This window comes from Tachypleus tridentatus, chromosome 13 (assembly GCF_004210375.1).
Source record: "Tachypleus tridentatus isolate NWPU-2018 chromosome 13, ASM421037v1, whole genome shotgun sequence".
Classification (NCBI taxonomy): Eukaryota; Metazoa; Arthropoda; class Merostomata; order Xiphosura; family Limulidae; genus Tachypleus; species Tachypleus tridentatus.
The window spans coordinates 25,948,999-25,970,771 of record NC_134837.1 but is presented as its reverse complement, the minus strand read 5'-3'; the positions used below and the strand labels follow the sequence as shown (position 1 = coordinate 25,970,771).

Below are 21,773 nucleotides of genomic sequence, written 5' to 3'. Positions count from 1 at the left end.
CCATAAAGTTGAAGAAGATTCTAAACTGTCAGAATCGACAATGTACTATGCACGTTCGCATGCACTCGAGGAGATCTGGTCACATATGATCTTAAATTCCAATGTAAATACTAATTTTTGTAAATATCTGAACTTTCATGATTTTAGTAACATTTTGTTTTAAAATATGCTGTGCATCTGCTGTAGTTTCTTATATATTCTTATACAAATTTGAGCATATAGTTTTACATATTTTTGTGTTATCAAATAAAATATATGGCAAATTAACAACATTTTCAAGGGGAGTGCTTTGTTTTTTGTCCGTTTTCATACATATATCGAAGTGAGAAATTGATTAGTTTTTTTACTATTAATAACGTGAGAAATGTTGCTGAAAACATTAAGCGCCAAATATTAGGCAGCAAACCACTCTTGGGCCAAGGAAAAAACAAGATTGGTCTCGGCTGGGAACTATAAACCATTATAACAATTAAATATATTCCATATACACGACAAATATTACACTTTAAATCTTGGGTAAAATATACTGGTTTTAATAGTTTTTCAGAGACTACTGAAACAGCAGGGAAACCCTAAATCCTTCCAAAGCGATAGGTTTGAAATGGGATATAAAATATATGCGGTTATTGCCTGAATGAAATCCGTGGAATGTGTGCCCTACCCAAGTCTGAACGAGATAAAAAATATCCTTGAATTATTTGTGTTACCATATGCTTTTAGTCCGTAGTAAGCGTTGAAAAACGACCTCGTGTTAAAAGTTAACAGTTTTTACTAGGTCAGTATGACGTTACATGGTATTATAAAAGTGGAAAGAAAAGCAATGAAACTTAACATTCGATCTAAGTTGTCGAAGGAGCCATACATCAGAAACATGATCACCAAAGTAAGTCATACAGTACTTTTTAACAATTGCAGGTTGTATTTGAAATCACGTTTTCAATGTTATAAAGTTTATTTATAATTTTATAGCTGACTGTTTCACATAGAGTGTCTTATACAAGCAGCTCCAGTCTTTGATTTAAAAGGCTTAAGACATTTAAAATAATTTACTGATATCAATATTAGATTATAGTAGTCTACTGACGGGATAGCGGTAAATATTCGGAATTACAACGCTAAAATCAGGGGTTCCATTCCCTTCCGTGAACATAGCAGATAGTCCGACGTGGGTTTGCTATATAAAACACACACTAGATTATAGTACTATCATAAGATATTTCTACATAGGGGGTTGTAAAAAACAGTTTTTATCATGCGATAACAAAGTCTGATAAACAAAATGCAATTATTGAGATAAGTCTTTATCCAAATATTCTTAACCCGGCATGGCCCAGCGCATAAGGCACGCGACTCATAATTCGCGGGTTCGCGCCCGCGTCGCGCCAAACATGCGCGCCCTCCTACCCGTGGGGGCGTTATAATGTTACGGTCAATCCCACTTTTCGTTGGTGAAAGAGTAGCCCAAGAGTTGGTGGTGGGTGGTGATGACTATCTGCTTCCCTCTAGTCTTACACTGCTAAATTAGGAACGGCTAGCGCAGATAGCCCTAGAGTAGCTTTGTGCGAAATTCAAACGAACATCATCTTCCTGTACCACTTCAATCCAGGCATCCAGTCAGACTATTGGACATAAAATGTGCTTAAATGAGTTTAAAATTTTAGCTAAAAACCAAACAGACTTGGAACTGAACATTAAAGAAAGTTTACTTAGAAAAGAACACCTTCCTAACTTGAATAATAATTCAGATTATGTTAAGCCTAACAAAATTAATTATTTCCCACTAGCTGCACAGGTACTTTTATTAATCCATCTAGTGTGGGGCTTATGTTATTTCATTTGCTTCGTTGTAAACTTCCACTCTACATATAATTCTTTACCATTGTACATAAGCTTTTATTAACGTTCGAGCAATTAACTGTTATTTCAATATTTGTGTTTATTGCAGTAATATGTTGAAAATGGAAGTATATACTGAAATGTCAAATAAATTTGTCGTCATTCACCACTTTAATTGTTGTGTTGTTCATCTTCAAACACTGTGGCCTGCATTATTCAATAAACATTGTCTTATTGTGTAAGTACACTTCTTTCTAATATGTTTCATTGGCTAAACACATTTAACTTTAGAGAAATGCGGGTTTACTTATAAAATTTCTCAGTAAATGTTCGTTTGTGTAATGTTTGTGTATTGTGTAATCTGTTTTATTATTGGGGAAAACTGGTTTTTATTTAAAAGTACCACAGAGTAAATAGAAATGAAATATTGGTGATGTTATCACAAGTTCATATTTTGAGGGTTTAAATTTTATGTGAATTTAATAAAATGCTTATTTATTAATTTATTGTTATTTTATTTAAGTTATTTACGAGAATGAAGAGTACTTGTGACCAAGAGAAAGAAATAGTTACTTAAGAAGAATATTTATCTGAGAGTTTTCGATCCAGGAGGAGTCCTCTCCCAGGTCTGCTTTTGTTACCAGTGCTGCAAATATTCATGACTTTGATCTGCAGCCACAGATTAACAAAGATCAATTGATGTCTGATACATCCAGAAAGACAAATTATATGTTATATTTGAGAATTAATCTTTATTCAAGGAAAGCACAAGCGACAAAGAGTAAATAGATGAAGTGGCACCTGCTAAGTCTGAAATAGCATGAAACAATTTGTACAGGCCTCACAGGCCACCACTAGCCAGAATAACATAACCTCAGCTCTAATTAAGACCACCCAATGAAGGCTGGAAGTTTCATATGATGGGCAAAGTCAACAAACGGAATCTATTTCCCTGTTACATAAAATAGTTGGTAGTAACTGGAGAAGATGGTGAATCATGAAGCAGTTGCGAGCCTCTCCTCCTGACAAGGAAAATATGGATCATGAAGCTTCGTTGGATCACACAAAATCATTGAATGACGATCTGGTGTCAGTCCATAATTATTACACCTTATATTACTTCTTCAAAGTGCTGGTTAAGAACATTCAAAGTGGGTGGAGATGGGAGGGATTTTGGCCACAACCACTGCTTGGAACAACTGTTCTCCAAAGCAGACGGTTCAACACATGTTTCACAGTATGTATGATCCAGCTCAAACCTCCATCAACTATTGGAGCAAGACAAAGCTATGAGACTGAAACACTGTTACTGTCGAGTTATACCAATAATTCAACCAAATGAAGTGTAGCAGTCTATTGTGCTGATTCATTTTGTATTACTAAAAGTTTGAAACAGTTGCAGGAGAGGAAAAAACATGCAGTTATAGCTGCTGTAACTAAATCTGATAAAGATCTTCCTACGCAAATCTCTTCATCATTCTAAGGATTAACTAATTACTGACATACACTACATGGCAAAAAGTATGTGGATACCCGACCATCACACCCATATGTGCTCGTTGAACAAGTTATTCCTAAACCATGGGCAGTAATATGGAGTTGGTCCCACTTTACTGCTATAACAGCCTTCACTCTTCTGGGTGGATTTTCACTAGATTTTGGAACATGGATGTGGGAATTCGCTCCTATTCAGTCACAAGAGCATTAGTGAGGTCGGCCACTGATGTCGGACGAGAATCCCTGCCTTACAGTCGGCATTCGAATTCATCTCAAAGGTGTTAGATGAGGTTGAGTTCAGGGTCTGTGCAGGCCAATCAAGTTCTTCCACACCAACCGCGGCATACCATGTCTTTGTGGACCTCGCTTTAAGCAAGAGGGCATTGCCATGCTGAAACAAAAAGAGCCTTTTCCAAACTTTTGCCACAAAATTAGAAGCATGCAATTTTCTAGAATGTCATTGTATGCTGTAGCGTTAAGATTTTCATTTACCTGAACTAAAGAGCCTAGCCCAAACCATGAAAAACAGCCCAAAACCATTATTCCTTTTTCACAAACTTTACAGTTGGCACTGTGCATTGAGGCAGGTAGCGTTCTCCTGGCATCCATCAAACCCAGATTCGTCCATCAGGCTGCCAGATAGTGAAGCGTGATTCGTTACTCCAAGGAACGCAGTTCCACTGTTACAGAGTTCAATGGCGGTGTGCTTTATACCACTACAGAAAACGCTTGGCATTTCGCATGGTGATTTTAGGCTTGTGTGCGGCTTCCGACGAACAATTTTTGTGCTGACGTAGCTTCCAGGGGTAGTTTGGAACTCGGTAGTAGGTGTTGCAACTGTGGACAGACGAGTTTTACGCGCTGCGTGCTTCAGCACTCGGTGATCCCGTTTTGTGAGCTTGTGTGGCCTACTGCTTCGTGGTTGAGATGTTGTTGCTCCTAGACGTTTACACTTTACAATAACAACACTTACAGTTGGCCAGGCAGCTCTAGCAGGGCAGAAATTTGACAAAAACTGTTGATTTGGTCTTAGTATTAAGTGCGAATTGTAAAATATTTATTTATTTTAGTACAATTCGTATATTCTGATCAATGTTGAAACTAACTTTTATAATTGTTTATACCAGATTCCAATCGTAATAAGTCTTCATATCATTGTTTTTTTTCCATGACTGTAAACCATTCTTTAATGTAGATAATAATATTATTAATGTACCATAGGTCTTTTGAAGGCCGCTTCCTGTTTTTTATGGAACAAAACTATGTTATGATCAGCCAGTTTGTTCGATAAAATGTTCTCACGTATAATATTCCTTATTTGGAAAAAATGTCAAAATATTCCAGTCTATACGCCGCCTTATCACTGAAACATCAGATAATACGACCACATGAAACTTATTTCTAGAACTTCTTACATTAACCCTCCCTATTCCCATTAACTGGAATCAAACCATGAACCTTCGGACACACAATTCAGCATGCTAACCATTAATTAATGCCCTGTTCGGCTGTATTAGAAACAAAGGTCAAAACTGTAGAATAAGATATATTATAGATTAGTTTCTGGCAGAAAAGAGTTTTTATAAATAAAGCATTAGATATTAGATCTTTCAAGCTGCTTTTAGTGATGAAGGTTAAAGTTACATGCTACACAATTCAGTTTCTTAGCTAGTTTCAATATGCGTTTTCCTGGTTGAAATGATCAAATATTTTAAAATATTTTCGCAAAAAACAACAATTCATGAGCTTGAAACACATGGGCAGATGAATAAGGTCAAGTACTCTTACAGAAGGAAATAATTTAAAGATACGTTGTAGAAACATCAGTATTACAAAACCAGGAAGATGCTTCTCTTCTTCTTGTTACAGTTCATCTGTTTCACTTTACCTGTTACAGACATCATTGTAAAATCACACTCTTTTTCATAATTTCTCATTTACATAAAACACTTCTAGTAATATTATTACAACATTTGTGTGGGACAACTAATTATTCTTTAAAGGTATACATATCTCAAAAGAGACACACACTCATAAATACATAAAAACATTCAAAGGTTTATTTGTTTTGAATTTCGCGCAAAGCTACTCAAGGGCTATCTGCGCTTAGTAGTGTAAGAGCAGAAGGAAGGCAACTAGTCATCACCACCCACCGCCAACTCTTGGACTACTCTTTTACCAACGAATAGTGGGATTGACCGTCACTTTATAATGCCTCCACGGCTGAAAGGGCGAGCATGTTTGGTGCGAGGATGATTCGAACCCGCGACCCTCAGATTACGAGTCGAACGCCTTAACCCACCTGGACATAATAGTTATTCATTTGAGTTCAATTATTTTATCTTCACTACATACAAAAAGAAAATTTTTAAATGCTACAAGTTTTTCAAACAAATGTTCATCCCAGGTGGTGATTGATTTATAATATATAAATGTTTTTTTTAGTACCACTATGACTGGGAAGATAAAAAAAATATGTATCAAATTTAACATAATGTGAAATAAACTTTCTACATCAGACAGTAATATTTAAAAGAATACGATTAATTACAGTGCTACAAAGAAACGTTTGGGTCTTGATCACTGTAATTCATGAAATCTTTCACATGTAATAATGATATAGACATCGTGTGTAAATAAAAGGATATCTTTATTCTATTAAGCTCTATTTCTTTTGCCGTCCGTTTTAAACTGGAAATAAACACATTACAAACTTCGAATTCATTGCTTTTTAATCAACTGATTTCCACTAATTAATCTTTGTTCCTGGATTACAGTTTTATCGGGAAAAACGTGCGTACAGAACACAAATATGGAAACGAGATGGGACATTCAAAGATATTAAAATTATTTATTGAACGTTCATAAAACAATACACTACATATATAAAACTACAATTTCAAAATGATCTGTACGTATACAATAATGCAACAAGATGTTAGAGTTTTTCTGTTTATTGTCTATAGTCTACCTACAGAACTCTTTGTGTCGTTTAGTGCTCTTTACCAGGCCAACTCATTCAAAGAACTAGTACAACCATGCAACGGATCACAATCCATAACCAGTACTCGGTAACCTGTACATGGAACACTTATAAATTAAAACCACGATTAAGGAACTATATGTCCTAGGATTTGACTGAGATATGTTGACAACACATTTTATTAAACACTAAACACAAGATTCAAGATGTCACTAAACATCTTAATAGATAAAATAAATAATAGAAATATAATAATGCAAAAAATTCGCATTCCCAGACATAGTGATTACTAAAACAAATTCACCATATCTTCAATAAATCAAAAGAAACTGTTAAACAGCCTAGATATAAATAATAAAAACAGATGGAATATACTTCCTAGTCTCTAGAATAAACAAGACATGCAATACCGAAAGTGCAAAAAGAAGGGAGAAATACATCTTTGCAGCCTTCCTTGACCACATGTACGCAACACATTTGATAAAAAAGTTAACGTTAATAAGAAATCAGAAAACAAAGACAGAGACGTATGGGTATAGTTCCCTGTGTCAAGTGATACTGTAAAAAAAAATAACGATATGTAAACAACACAAACACAGAACAGTATTCAGAATACACAGCACAATACGTCGCAATGAGCACGTAAAGAACTTAGAAGAGCTAGAGCGCCATCTCTTGTGAGCCTGAAAAATATATTGGAGAAAGAAATATGCCAACAAAAATATTATGTTTGTTTTTGTTTGTTTGTTTTTGAATTTCGCGCAAACCTACACATGCGCTATCTGCACTAGCCGTTCCTAATTTAGTAGTGTAAGACGAGAAGGAAGGCAGTTAGTCATCACCACCTACCGCCGCTTTTGGTCTACTCTTTTATCAACGAATAGTGAGATTTACCGTCATCTTATAACGTTCCCACAGCTGAAAGAGCAAGCATGTTTCGTGTGACATTGATTCAAAATTACGATCCTCAGATCACAAGTCGAGCGCCTCAACCACCTGCCCATGCCTGACCGTGAATAATTGTATGTATTGCTTGATTGTAATGCCATGCTCGATCTACAGGTCAAGTGCACATAAAATACATATTTAATGTCCCGTCAAATATGAGAAAAATACCACACCATAAAATGAAATAAATACTAATTTACATGGAGACTAAACACACGAAAAGTAAAGATAAAATAATCCTTCCAGATTATTCCAACTAATAAACCCTAATCAAACGTTGCATACCATAAACGTAAACATTCTCAGTAACTAATTGGCACTAACATCGTAATGGGAGCCTAAACGTATAATACAAACAAATTAGTATCTAGTAATAAAGTAATTATCGAATAATTAGCACCCAGAAATATATGATTTTATTCTACTAATCATGATGACTTAAAGTTCTTAAGCACACCGCTGAAATACCAGAGGTCACTGGTTAAGGTGAGTGTTGAAAGAATGTAACTGAAACAGAATCACGAAACCTCGTAAATGAGAAAGTTATGAATCTTTTAAAATAAAATAAGCATTGTTACAAACAGTAGTGATAAAAAGCATTGTTAACAGTAATGTTTGTTTGCTTTGGAATTTCGCACAAAGCTACTCGAGGGCTATCTGTGCTAGCCGTCCCTAATTTAGCAGTAATTTAGCATGTTCAGCGCGACGCGGGCGCGAACCCGCGAATTACGAGTCGCACGCCTTACGCGCTTGGCCATGCTAGGCCACAAACAGTAGTGATAAAAATCTCTCCTCTAACAAACTGCATCTCAGGTGCTATGTAAAGCATTGCTACAAACAGTAGTGATAAAAATCTCTCCTCTAACAAACTGCATCTCAGGTGCTATGTACAAACATTGATAAAAATCTCTCCTCTACAAACATCTCAGGTGATAAAATTCTCTCCTCTAACAAACTGCATCTCAGGTGCTATGAAAGTAGTGAATATGTTCTATGTAAAGCATTGCTACAAACAGTAGTGATAAAATTTTTAAACAGATAATAACAAACTGCATCTCAGGTGGAGCATTGCTAGGAAACAGTTTAGTTACATAATTTCAATTGAAACCATAGATGAGCTATAAGTACAGTATGTCCGCAGCTTCAGCCATGGTCACGTTACTTTCCCTGTCAGCTGATTGGGCACACAGGTTGTTCATATTTAAAGCTATCCTATATTTATATAACGACGAAAACGGTTTACTAGCTACTCCAATAACTTTAATCTCAGGCCTCAACCAATACAGAAAGAAATAATCCACACGAGCTGTCATAACGTGAACTAATTTGAAAATTTGCTTTGACATACTTCACGTCGTTAGGACGACTAAGGATAGTAACTGCTACCTTGTATCTCAGAACGGCTGGTGTGGGTATTAACACTTTTATTGATAAGGAGAGAACAACATTTCGACCTTCCTAGGTCATCTTCAGGTTAAGAAGGAGACTGTTTGAATGTGATGGTTGACGGACACATGTCTTAGGGACAAGAGTATAAACAGGTACCGAATTGTAGGGGGCGTTGCAGGTTGATGTTAGGTTATTAATTGGTACAGGTATAAAGGTGTTCCTTTATATTGGTTTTAGTTGCTCTATAAGTTGGGCTTCTATGATTTTGCGTTTGTTTATATTTGTTACCCTAGTTAATACTTAGACGTTTTCTATGGTTATGTTGTGTTTATTTGACTTCCAGTGTTAAAAAAAAACAACGCGTGAAGGCGTTTCTTGTGTTCTTTGAATCTAGTTTCCATTTTTTCTGCTTGTTTCTCCTGTAAATTATATTGGTGTTGTGTTTGTCAGTGTAAATTTTACATAATATGGACTTTAGTACCGTGAATAAAGTTGTTGAATTTATGTTTTATTATAAGTTTTTTCCAAATGTTGGTTATGTTTTCGCTAGTGTCCGGAACATATGGTATGCAGCAATGTAAGGTTTTGTAGTTTGTTGTATCTTGAGATTTATTATTGTTGGTCTAGGTATGTGTGTATAACGTTTTCCACTGTTTTTTGAAGAACTTTGTTGATGTTGATGAAGTGTTGTTTTATTTTGTTGATTTCATCGTTAATTTTATCAGGTAAACATAGTTTTGTGTCTGTGTTTATTTGGTTTCTTAGTGTGGTGAGTTTTTGTTTTGTTTAATGTGATGAGTCCCAGGGAATGGATAATCCAGTAAGGGTGATTTTTCTGTGGATTTCTGTTTTGAACTGTGTATCAGCTCTAGTGATTTTGAAGTTAAGAAATGCTATTTGGTCAGGTTTTTCCCAGGTGAACTTAATGTTGGGATGTATTGAGTTAACGTGATTAAAACACTAAGTGTTTGTTCTATAGATGTGAATCCAGCAACATTATATCATCAACATACCTGTACCAGTATAGTGGTGGGTGGGAGGCTGAGTTGATCGCTTGTGATTCAATCTGTGTCATAAAAATGTTGGTTAGAACTGGTGACACGGGATTTCCCATACTTAGGCCATTTATTTGTAGTGAGTTTTGGCTATTGAACATAAAATTACTTTTGCTGGTAGTGAATTCTATAGGGGTTGCTAATTGGTTGCTAGGGATGTGTATCAATGGGTTGGGGTCTTGGATATAAAGTTCTAAAGCTATCTTGTAGGCTTCAGTTGTTGGGACTTTTGTGAAGAGGGAGATTACATCAAAATTGGCCATTAAGTCTTTATGGTTTAGTTGATTAGAATAGATTTAAAGTTACAAGAGTCTTTGAAAAAGGAGCCAGTAGATGTTACATATTTAGAAAATTCCCACACTATATATTTACCGAGGTTGTAGTTAAATGATTCATAGGTCAATGGGTCATAGTGGAAATCAAGTTTGTGTGGTTTGGGGTGCCGTACAGTTGTTATGTGAGTGAGTCGGTCTTTTGTAGGTAAGAATAAATGTTTTCTGAGATTCTGTTGTTTTTTCATTTATAGTAGTATTTTGTTTAACTGGTTTTCATGTGTTTTTGTTGGATTTATATTTAGTAGTTTAAATTTGTGTGTATCTGACAAGATGTTGTTCATTTTTCAAATGTATTCATTTGTGTTTATTATAACTATAGCATTGCCTTTATCTGCTATCAGAATTTTGATGTTGTTGTTTTGTTTTACGTTGTTTATAGAATTAATATATTCTTGTGTGAGGTTGTTTTTAGATTTCTTTTCTGTGAAATTATATTGATAGTTTTGTGTGAAAATATTTTGAAAAAGTTGTTAAAGATAATGTCTTGAGGTGTTTCGGGGAAATAGATGTTTTGAGTTCTACCTGAAAAGATAGGTTGTTGGTTGTCGGTGGATTTGTTGTCTTCTTTATGGTGGTTGTTTTTCATTGTTTTGTTGGTGCTTTCAGTTGGTATAGAGTGGATCACAAGTCTTCTAGCTAGGTCTTCCAGGCAGGCTTTCATTTCGATGGATGAAATATTTCTAGGTGTTACTGCGAAGCTGAGTCCTTTGCTGAGTAGGTGTGTTTTTCAATGGAAGGTCGAAACGTTTTTATCTCCTTATCAATAAAAGTGTTAATACACATACCAGCCCTTCTGAGATACATTGTTATTTCAAGTGGGCCTCTTGTCATCAAGAAAAACAGCTACCTTGCTGAGTGAGGTAAAACGCCTCGCGACATGTTAGAACAAACAATAGTTTCAAAGATCTGAATCATTACTATTGCTTTTCCACCCAAAGGGTTTGTCATGACTTCACTGTTGTACAATAGTAGTCTGACAGTACTTCTGTCTTATCAATATGTAAACAGTATATCTATCTTATCAACATAGTTTTCGATCTTACAAAACATTAATACTCTCTTACGATTTTATTCTAGAAATGCTCATTCTCATATAAGATGATCTAAATTACTGGTAATATTATCAATTGAAAAAAAGTGTATTTTATTAAAACACAAGCTGAAGTACCAATGTTTTGTCCGAGTTATGAACCTAAAAAAACTGTTGGGTTGAATACTATGATAAATAAGAATTTATTTATAATTTAAAATATCATGACAGTATTCATTGATACCTCGTCAAAGGTTTTGTATAAACTTTAATAACTTAATATGCACATACTTAAAGACGATATATACTGTGCGATGGTCAGGGTGACTTTGTAGGAAGAGGTAGCGACCACTGTTACTTCCGTAGTGTTTCACATGATTAAATAATTGACAGTTATTGGTCGCAGAATTGACTTATTATCCGAAGTTGAAAGGTCATAGGTTAAAGTAGGAACTGAGTGTAACTCAAGAAATGGCTTTTAGAGTGAAACTTCGGAGGAGTTTATGTGATATTCCAATAATGGTGGCCTATCGCACACTCTGAAATATATGGAACATTTGTGCGCCCTTCACCCGACACTGTGTATGTATTGTCGTTTAGAAATTCCTTCTTTTATGTAAGGATTTGGTGCCATATATAAGGTGGACAGATTTGTGAAAATCCATTAACATGCACCTTTTTCGAAATATCAACCCACACATTTTGGTTAATATTGGCTCAGCGACCGAGAAGTAGTTGGATAATAAACAAACAGGCACGAAGATGTTTGTGTTATCCACTGCTAGCCAAATTCTTAAGGCCAATGAACATAAAGAAAATATATGCATTTTCGTTGTTAGACTCAACCACTTATTTGAGTAGAGCTTTGAAAGACGAAAATAAGAAAAGGGAAATTAAAAATAAAAACATTTTTAGCATTTAATAGGGAAAATATGAACACTATGAAATTAGCCTGAATAATAGTTGGTCAAAAGTTTAATACCATACCAAAAAGAAGTCCTAAACAGGGTAGGTAATGCCCAACAAGAGGTCTCAGTAGTGAAATGCACGGCCGTCATTGCGAATAACTGCAAACATTTGCTTTGGCATGGTCGATATATTCACGAAGATCATGCACTGTTTGGAATTGACGTCCATTTATATAGACTTCCCTTACCATCCACCCCCAAACATTTTCAATGGGGTTCAGTTCGAGCGAACACGCTGAATGGTCCAAAAGAATCACGTTATTCGTCATGAAAAAGTCCTTTGTCCTTGTGGCATTGTGGACTGCAGCGTTGTCCTGCTGAAAGATCCAGTCATTTCCACACAAATGATGGTTTTCAGTCAATAGGGATACTCCCTCCAACATGCCAATGTAGCCAGCTGCTGTTTGACGCCCCTGTATAACCTGTAGCTCCATTGTTCCATGGAAAGAGAAAGCACCCTAGATCATTATGGAACTTCTTTCACTGTGTCGTGTAGAAAATGTCTCCGGTGGGATATCCTTATCGTGGCAGTAACGTTGGAAGCCATCTGGACCATCCAGGTTAAATTGTTTTCTCATCAGAGAACAAAACCTTCTTCCACTTTTCTACGTCCCATGTTTGGTGCTTCTCATCAAAGTTTAGCCGAGCTGTTTCGTGGTGTGGAAGGAGGCGTGGCCTTTAAAGATGTTTACGGTTTTTAAAGCCTTTCTCTTGTAGATGCCGTCTTATTGTTTTTGAGCTGCATTCTGCGTCCGTAAGGGTCTCAATCTGTTTCAGCGAATCGGCTGGTATCTTGCCGGACAACCCGTCGAATCTTCCTGCTCAACGCTGGCGAAATTTTCTTGGGCCGACCACTTGAAATTCTTTTTCCGTATTCCTCTGGATTTTTTAAGAAATTTGCAACAGCAGTTTTACTACGCCCAGTCTCACCAGTTATGGCACGTTAAGAGAGACCTTGCTTTTAGAGCTCAACAATTCTGCCACGTTCAAACTCTGTCAACTATTTAGCCTTTGCCATGTTTTTACCCAATGTAACACAGGAGATGTCAGTTGGAGATGTTGACAACGCTAATGCTTGAACACAATGACTAAATTTCGTTACGTATTTACCGACTAACGCTTCGTTTCAGTATGGTCTTTTAACCAGCTAGTATTTAGGCTAATTTCATACTGTTCACATTTTCCGTACTAAATGGTAACAAGTTTTTTATTTTTATTTTCCATTTTCTTATTTTCATCTTTCGAAGCTCTACTCAAATAAGTGGTTGAGTCTCGCAAAATGCTATTTTTTTCTTTATGTTCATTGGCCTTAAGATTTTGGACAGCAGTGTGTATATTTAAGATTTTCATTGCCTCGTATTTGGAAATAATGGAAAGGGGTCTTATATTACATTAGGACATTGAATGTTTCTTTTGCTTCATTGGTGTATCTGGATGACTGGTTAGATGTCAAATGATTTCTTGTGGTCATTGAAAAGATGTTGAACACATTTTTGAGGTATATGAATCATTTGATAAACAATCGAAAAGTTTGAGTTTTTGTATATTAACTTGAACAGAACATATCACCATTAGGGATTTGCATATTAATTGCACTTTTTGGGATTGATATGAATTCTTCATGAATTACTGTAACTTGGAGGGAACTTTGTTTGGACCATACTTGTAAGGCAACACCAAATAAATTGGAATACGCCCTTTTATATGCATGTCAACAAAAGTTCCTTGGACTGCAATTTTTAGATTCAGTTTTTATGGATTTCGGAAAATAAGATACTCTTTAACAATATTCAAGGTAGACTTTGAAACGAATATATGTTTAAATTACACAATATAAAGAAGAGAGTAAACCACAGAAAAATTGTAAAATATCTCTGCATAGTTACAACATTTTATCTGCTTTTTGGTTTCTTGAACTTGTGATCAGAGGATTTTATTTTATATATAAGGTATCAGTAGTATTTGTTTCATAAAACAAGGTATTTAACCTTTTTCTTCTTCTATGTTTTACCAATAAGATGGATTACGGCTAAGCCTAAATTCCCGTTACAACCCTCAAGCCTACTCAGCTCTGAATTAACATTTTAGCCCTACTTCTTTTATTTCAAGGTCTTGCTAAATCTAGTTATGCTTCTGTTAATCAACCCAAATCACTGTGGGTGACAATACTAACATTAAATAATATTGAAAAATATATAACAGCTTATCTTTCCAATGTCTTCTCTCTTTTGTAAAGCCCTCTATCATCTTTAAATCCATAAACATGAATAATTAATCCATCTAGAAACACCATACGCCTATAGAAACACTATCCCTAGTAAGATTACCTGTCTATAGTACCATAGCAATACCACCTGCCTGGCTAGGTGGTTAAAACACTCGACTCGTAATCCGAGGATCACGGGTTCGAATCCCCGTCGTACCAAACATGCTCGCCCTTTCAGCCGTGAGGGCGTTATAATTCGGCGGTCAATCCCATTATTTGTTGGTAAATAGTAGCCCAAGAGGTGGCGGTAGGTAGTGATGACTAGCTGCCTTCCCTCTAGTCTTGCACTGTTAAATTAGGGACGGCGAGCGTGAATTGGCTAGATCCAGTTTAGGAAAAGAGGTCAGGCTTTATATGTTATGAATATTTTATAACTTAAATAAGATACTTTTTTTTTCCTAATTGATCTTAAGAATAAATGTAGGTGGTTAGAGTGAAAACATAATTGTCTTACCAATTGGTGGTGGTGTAGGGGTAAATACAGACCTTTCCATGGTATATTCCAAGCATTGCTGCTTCCATGGGCCCCCAGCTAGTACAGCGGTATGTCTCCGGATTTACAACGCTAAAATCAGGGGTTCGTTTCCCCTCGGTGGGCTGAGCAGATAGCTTTTTGTGGCTTTACTATACGAAATACACACACACACACACACACACACACACACACTGCTTCCATGGTTTTCCCAGTTACAGAAATATTGTTCGAAATCACAGGAGATCTGAGATGTGTCTGTTTGTAAGAGGCTCACACAATAAAGCTTAAAAACGGAATGCACATAAAACAAATAAACAAGAACACAAAATTAAGATTATTTTGATTAAGAGGCAGAATATTGTGTGATTTTTGTTTATAATTTACAATACTCTTTAATTTGACTTAAATATGGAATACAATGTTTGCTATTCAATACACAAGTACGAATATACAGACAAACATCGACTAATAGTACTTAACTTGAATTTGTCCATTTCCTTTTTAACAACGTTCACAATAAATATTAAAATACTATTGTTAACAGAATCTTATTAAAACATCATTCTGCATAATTAAATTTCAATGGAGAATCCTAAATAACACAGGCTCAAAACCTGTGTTCAAGACATTTGTTTGAATCATTCAGACTAAATAATAAAATGTCAGATGCTCTCTTCGTATGTTCCGAATTTCTCAAAATAAATGACACTTTTTCAAATTTAATTATTCATTTTTTTGTTTCCGTATCTTTTGGGAAGTTCATGATCAATTATTATTGTTTTATGTGGATAACTGTTTGTTTTTTGAATTTCGCGCTAAGCTACTTGAGGGGTATCTGCGCTAGCTGTCCCTAATTTAGCAGTGTAAGACCAGAGGGAAGGTAGCTAGTCATTACTACCCACCGCCAACTCTTGAGCTATTCCTTTACCGACAAATAGTGAGATTTATAATACTCTCACAGCTGAAAGAGCGAGCATGTTTGGTATGACGGGGATTCGAACCTGCGACCCTCAGATTACGAGCCAAGTGCCTTAACCAACTGGCCATGCTGGGCCTTTATTAAAATATATCTAAAAATAAGGAATATTCTATAATTTCTATTCATGGAAACACGTTCTGAGGTAATTAAAGTTCTATTGACGTAATATGAAAAATGAAAATAAATCTATCCACCCATAATCCAATATTCGATTGACGTAAAAATTCTGTATTTCTAACGTAGTTTGTAGGCCGGGCATGGACAGGTAGGTCAAGGCGTTTGACTCGTAATCTGAGGGTTGCGGGTTCGAATCCCCGTCGCACCAAACATGCTTTTCCTTTCAGCCGTGGGGACGTTATAATATGACGGTCAATCCCACTATTCGTTGGTAAAAGAGTAGCAAAGCGTTGGCGGTGGGTGGTGATTACTAGCTGCCTTCCTTCTAGTCTTACATTGCAAAATTAGGGACGGCGAGCGCAGATAGCCCTCGTGTAGTTTCACGCGAAATTCAAAAACAAACATTTTAATAAAACAACCTGACGGACGAGGAAAGTACTAAAGAAAAGAGGAATAGGACAAATCACCATTAAATAACCATTTGAATCTAGTTTTTATAAAATATTTAAATGGTCACACTAATGAAGGTAAAACTCTATAAGCAATAAACAGAAAGTAAATTAAACATTTATCGACTTGTATTACTATATCTGGGTTGCTTCAATGATAGACCATTATTTTAGTTTGTTCTAGTGTTCTGTTTAAGATTATTTTCTACCATGGTGATCTATCGAGTAATATAACCTTCAGAGAGTCCACGCAAGAACTGAAAAAATGAAATGTAATCTGACTCTGGACAGCTATGTTATGGATAAGAAAATTATTTTAAGAATAAGTATGTAGAATCGAGATATATAATATTTACCTTATTTTCTGCAAATTCACATAATAAAATTAGTGTCATTAAAAGAAACGTTGGATTCCATTTTCATTTTTATTTCCAACAAAGAATGTATAATTGACAACGATATCGAAATTGCTGTAGAAGTGAACATTACATCAAATCAGCTTAAAAAAAAAGATAGCATATTTTTTCTTATAACTTTGTAAAGTACTGGAGTGAGGGAAATATATGTTAAGTAAGACATGTTTGATACGGATGTAGGTAGTTTTAATGTAATTATTTCGGCTTCTTATTTTTTAGTTTACAATCTAACCTTACATGACATTCACTTTAGAGGCTATCAGCTAACTTAACTTTGATCAGCCGACGTTGTCAGTTAATTCGTTCGAATTTCTCCGAATTAAGGTCATTAATCTTTACAAACAGGTAAGCTCTTTATCGTGTCTACATATACTGTTCAGGAAACGCTTTTAAACAAATTGCTGTGTTTCATAAGGCATTATTGCAACTTATACACAGTTATAAACTTATTTTTGCCTCGTTAATTTGGATATTACATAACTTAAGTAAAATGTCTTTTTACACATTTTATCTATTCTAACAGTTAAATATTAACCGGTTAGCTTCTTACCTGAAGATTATCAGACAAAAACTCTTGGGTAAAAGAGAAATTATCTCCTGGACTTTGGACTTTTGCTGGTAAAGTGAAGGTCAGTAACTCCATTTTTTGATACAGCTGATCAGGTTCTTCTGAGGTTTGTTCTCAGTGCACAGAACACATATATGACAAAGAAGATTTGCAGAGGTGAGTAGTGAGGTAAGTCTTTACAGAACTGCAGAACAAAGTATATCAAACTCAGTTCTGATTATTTCCATATGTAACAAGATATTGCAGGTGCCACTGGTGGACAACGCATATATGAATCTAAACCAGTTTTGCTAGCAATTATAAAAGCCAGAATTAGTGAATGTGGCGATATGTAGATAACATTGAATGTGTGAATTACAAGATATACTACTTAGGTGGCTATGAGCTATGTAGAAGACTGTTACTGGAAAACAGAGATCTAGTGCTCATCTAAATATAGAGGTCTTCCATTTCATCACACTTCCAGTGTTAAGGACGTCTCAGCCTGAAGTTTGACGACAATTTATAGAAGAAAAGTTTTTGCTGTCTTCACATGTTACTGACATTTACAAGTATGCCTAAGAATGGTCAGGGTTAGACATTACAGTGAGACTGCCTTCTGGAGTGAGTAGGGTCTGGGATCGGAAGTAGTGAGACTGCTTTCTGAAGTGAGTAGGGTCGGGGATAGGAAGTAGTGAGAGTGCCTTCTGGAGTGAGTGGAGTTGGGGATAGGAAGTAGTGAGAGTGCCTTCTGGAGTGAGTAGGGTCGGGGATAGGAAGTAGTGAGATTGCCTTCTGGAGTGAGTAGGGTCGGGGCTAGGAAGTAGTGAGAATGCCGTCTGGAGTGAGTGGGGTCGGGGATAGGAAGTAGTGAGAGTGCCTTCTGGAGTGAGTAGGGTCGGGGATAGAAAGTAGAATACTGATGCCGGAACTTTGTGGTTAAATATTTGGATTAAGAAAAGCAGAGTCAAGTTTCAAGGATTGACTGTAAGATTATTGACTGAAAGGAAGTGAGGCTCTTTGCTTTTCAATATATAAAGAAATATTTACCATAAAATTTTATGTTTACAATTTGGTTATCACAAAGTTAAGACGATTTGTTTATCACTATGTTACTGGAACTGATAGGACGTTGACTTCTTAGTTACTGAACCGAGTTTCACTCTAAGGTGCTTGATCGATTATTACACAGTTTTGACAGCAGGTTTTAGTTGATATAACTTAGAACAACAGTAATTTGCATGACTGAGGATAATCACTACAAAGTGAGTTACTTAACTGAAAGAAAGTTATGACCATTATTTTCTGTAATTATAAGAATTTTTATGGTAAAATTATCTTCCAAAGATTTGCAAGAGTCTTTCCCTCTAATTTGTCAAATAACGGAGATTTTTAAAACCGTAATCTATAAACTCTTTCCAATACATTCAACTGTGTATCACTTCTCTATATGAAGTAAGATAAATGTGTTTTTTTTCTCAGCAGAGAATTACAGGATCATTAGCAAGTTATATTGCAAACTAATGTCACTGAGTTCTGGTCTCTGTTCATAAATGAATAAGCCTTGTTTTATGGAGGTGGTTTCCATCAGTGGCTCTTGTTAAGATATTGGAATAATATAAATAGATAGGTATATTAGTTTGAGTCCTCATTTATTGAAGCTTTTTGTAGTTCATAGTTCATGGACAGGATAAGAATGAATTGTGTTTTATTTTGTTCATATTACCGTTCTAACTGGTTTCTCAAATTTTCTTTCTTGAGAACTTGAGGTGAGATTATGCTGTAAGAAATGGTTTAATTACCATAGAAACAATTTCTGAACATTGAAAGTAAACAACAGATTCTTTTACGTCTTTTACTTGTTATTCTAATGAAGTATTTGGTTTAATAAAATAAGAAAACGGTATTATATGTATGTATTTTTTAAATATCCTATAGGAATACAAAACGTTAAGATTCTTGTATAAGGAGGGAAAACAACTGAAAACATCAAATATCACTGATTCGACTAAAGCTACACCAGTCCAAGGATAACAACAACAAAAAGAAACGGTGATCCCAAATGAAATAACATGCAAATGTAATAAATGCAAAATAGATCAAGTGAACTGGCGAAAACCGAATGTGAAATTAGTGGTCTTCCATTAAAGTAATTTTAACATCTCACAAGAGCCAACGATGAGTACACACACTGTATATGACAGAATTCACTTATTCATTAACAAAGACCGTAACGCAATTACGTTAGTTCAGTTTATAAAAGGCTTGTCATTGGCACACTGGTATGTCTGCGGATTTATCCTGCTAGAAACCGGGTTTCGAAACCCGTGATGAGCAGAGCACTGATAGCCGGTTGTGTAGCTTTGTGTTTATTAACAAAACAAAGAAACATCAGTTTATAAGCTGTTACACATTATATAACGCAAAAATAAATTGTATATATTTTTATTATTTTAAATACATAAATTTGATCTGGTTGTTATAAATCTAAATATAATAATGTATATGCATATATATGATATAATAATGTTTGTTTCATTGCATTTACTTGTGTTTTCATTTCTGTGATGCCACCTGTTATTGATTCTAGCTGCAATTCAAGGAGAGTTAATGTATTTTACCGTGAATTAAAGATTATAATTTCAATCGTGAGGGATTTGAAACTATTATGCTTCTCCAACTGTAACGTCAAGCCATATGGTAGAATATTCTATTTGTGGATTAATAGAATGATTAACTCTTCAAAATCTTCGTGAAAATAAATGAAGGACACAGATCAAATATGGGCTCCTTCTTACCATACAGCGAGATAAAGTTAATCAAAATATGAAAACAGTTATTATTATGCAGTTAAATATCTAGTCCTATCAGTAAATTATTCATGCAAAAATATCCAGTCAGTTACTTTTTATATCTTATTTCACAATATATTCTAGTAAGCTTGATAAACTGTTCATTTTTATATTAAATACAGGTAAAATTATAAAGCTACACAAATAATTAATTAAACTTTGCTACTGGTGTATCACTATACTTATTTTACTAAGTTTTTATGACATTTCACAATTGTGTTAGGTCTGGCATGGCCAAGCGTGTTAAGGCGTTCGACTCGTAATCCGAGGGTCGCGGGTTCGAATCCCGGTCGCACCAAACATGCTCGCCATTTCAACCGTGGTAGCGTTATAATGTGACGGTCAATCCCACTATTCGTTGGTAAAAAGAGTAGCCCAAGTGTTGGCGGTGGGTGGTGATGACTAGCTGCCTTCCCTCTAGTCTTGCACTATTAAATTAGGGACGGCTAGCGCGGATAGCCCTCGAGTAGCTTTGCGCGAAATTCAAAACAAACAATCAAACAAACATTTGTTTTATAAATAAAAGGTTACATGAAATACGATGTAAGATACATCAACAATAAATCTGATTAGAATAAGAATTATGAATGATTGATGCCATTATCTGTAACTGTTATCACAGTAAATATCCTACGCGTTTCATGATGAACGTGTATATGTACAGCAAATTAATACCATCAGTTAGACTCTATTTTCATGCCCCCTGCCCCCCAGTGGCTCAGCGGTATGTCTGCGGACTTACAACGTTAAAAACCGGGTTTTGATACCCGTGGTGGGCAGAGCACAGGTAGCCCATTGTGTAGCTTTGTGCTTAATTCAAAATAACAACTTCATGCCCCCTAGTGGCACAGCGGTATGCGTGAGGATTTACACAGCTAGAAACTTGGTTTCGATACCCGTGGTGGGCAGAGCACAGATAGCTGATTGTGTAGCTTTGTGCTTAATTCAAAACAACAACTTCATGCCCCCTAGTGGCACAGCGGTATGCGTGAGGATTTACACAGCTAAAAACCGGGTTTTGATACCCGTGGTGGGCAGAGCACAGATAGATGATTGTGTAGCTTTGTGCTTAATTCAAAATAACAGCTTCATGCCCCTAGTGGCACAGCGGTATGCGTGAATTTACACAGCTAGAAACGTGGTTTCGATATGGGCAGAGCACAGATAGCTGATTGTGTAGCTTTGTGCTTAATTCAAAACAACAACTTCATGCCCCATGCGGTATGCGTGAGGATTTACACAGCTAAAACCGGGTTTTGATACCCGTGGTGGCACAGATAGATGATTGTGTAGCTTTGTGCTTAATTCAAAATAACAGCTTCATGATGCGTGAGGATTTACACAGCTAGAAACTTGGTTTCGATACCTGTGGTGGGCAGAGCACAGATAGCTCATTGTGTAGCTTTGTGCTTAATTCCAAACACTCACTCACTAATTTCATAAAAACTTCTTTAAAACTGCATTGAGATGTAAAATTATCAGTTTTTCAAAGAACTCGCTTGTCATACATATATATACCTGACAAATACTTATATCGAAAAACGATCAGGAAATAAACGTTAATAATTACGTTACTCAAGTTTAGCTGAAACTAAACGGATCATTTACTATGACAGTTAAGATGAATGTAT

At 35.7% G+C, this 21,773-nt stretch overlaps 1 long non-coding RNA gene across 1 annotated transcript; it reads left to right on the top strand.

Annotated features, from left to right (window-relative positions):
• Positions 1-847: 847 nt before the first annotated feature.
• On the top strand, positions 848-5,989 carry LOC143238643 (uncharacterized). Its single transcript, XR_013020703.1, has 2 exons — positions 848-2,074; positions 2,360-5,989. It is a non-coding gene; the product is annotated as an uncharacterized LOC143238643 (long non-coding RNA).
• Positions 5,990-21,773: the final 15,784 nt, after the last annotated feature.